The sequence below is a fragment of the Castor canadensis genome, chromosome 5 (genome assembly GCF_047511655.1).
Source record: "Castor canadensis chromosome 5, mCasCan1.hap1v2, whole genome shotgun sequence".
Taxonomy (NCBI): domain Eukaryota; kingdom Metazoa; phylum Chordata; class Mammalia; order Rodentia; family Castoridae; genus Castor; species Castor canadensis.
Window position 1 is genome coordinate 105,063,088 of NC_133390.1, and position 1,813 is coordinate 105,064,900.

Here is a 1,813-nt window from a genome sequence, read left to right on the forward strand (position 1 = left end):
CTCATCATAACATACATCTGGCAAGTATTTTCTATCATTACATAGGTTTAGTTTTCATTTTGTTGAGTGCTGCCCTTGCTGTGTATATTATCTCATGAAATGTGTCATTTTTATTGCTTTTGTTTGTTTTGCTTTGATCTGAAAAATCATTGCCAAGACTGATGCCAGTGGGGTTTTTCCCTTATTTTTTCTTCAAGGATTTTCATGCTCCCAAGACTTATTTTTAAGTTTTCAATACATATGGAGTTGACGTTTGTAAGAGGGGAGATATTTTTATTCTGTGGCATATGGTTATTGAGTTCTTCTAACACCATTTATCGAAAAAACCGTCCTACACTCATTTATTTCTGTGAGTACAGGGGTTTGAACTTAGGTCCTGAGGTTTACTAGGCAGGTCGGCTACAACTTGAGTCACACCTCTAGCTCCTTTTACTCAGGTCATTTTTGTGGTAGGGTAACCTGTTTTGTCTGGGCTCATCTGAACCTCGAACCTCCTTTATACGCCTCCTTCATAGTTGGGGCAGTCAAACAACACCATGTCCCACTATTGATTGAGATGGTGGTCTTTTAAACTTTTTGCCCAGGCTGATCTCTGAACATGATCCTTCAGATTCCTTTGTCCTGATTATCTGTGATTACAGCTGTAAGCCAAAGCACTTGGTCAGTCTTACTCTCAATTTATATTCTTGAAATAATTTTCCAAATATATTTTGTTGTCCCCATATGGATTTATTTCTAGGATTTAGATTCTGTTCCATTGGTCTTTGTGCTAGTTTCCATTCTAAACCAACTATTTTAATCTTATACCTGCCTTTGTGATACAGTTTGAAATCTGGAAGTGTGTTGTTTCTGGCTTTCTTTTACTCAAGATTGCTTTGTATAATTGGGGTCTGTTTGCTTTCATTTTAATTTTAGTATTTTTTTCTATTTCTGTGAAAAGTGTCATTGAAATGTTGATGAGCATTGCATTAAAATTGTAAATTATTTTGGGCAGTAAACATGTTTTGTCAATTTTTATTTTTTGAGTTGTGAGGTAGGGAAACTTGCCATTTATTTATATTCTCTTTGTTTAATAAATACCTTAAAGTTTTATCACACATATCTCTCATCAATTCGGTTAAATTTATTTCTGAGTATTTTATCTGCTATTGTAAATGGATTCTATTCTTAATTTGTTTCAGAGAGTTTTCTGTTAGTACAGCTGATTTTTTGTGTCAGTTTTGCATCATGCAATTTTGCTTAGCTCATTTATAAGTTTTCTCACTTTTGTAGAATACAGGATTTTCCATGTTTTAGAACACATAATCTACAAACAGAGACAACTCTTGGTTCTTCCTAATTTGGGTGTTTTTATATCTTTTTCTTGCCCAGTTTTTCTGCCAATACTGTATTGAGTAGAGTTAAGAGAGTAATAACACTTGGAAATCACTCAGCTTTTCATTATTGAGTATGATGTTAGCTATGGGCTTGTCATATATGACCTTTGTTATGTTGATATATATTCCTTCTAAATCAAATTTATTAAAATTTTTCATCATGAAAGGATACTGAATTTTCTCAAATAGCTTTTGTGCAGCTATTGAAATTATAATATAATTTTTATCTTCCATTCTGTCGAAATGGGATATCAAATTTATTTATTTACGTATGTTTAAACCTTTTAAGTGTGATGTTAAATTTAGGTTGCTAGTATTTAACTAGAGAATTTTGCATTTATGTTCATCTGTAATTTTGGCCTAAATTTTTCATTTCTTTCTTTGTCCTTGTATGAATGGCTTTGGAAAGTATTCACTCTTGTTCTATTTTTTTTGGA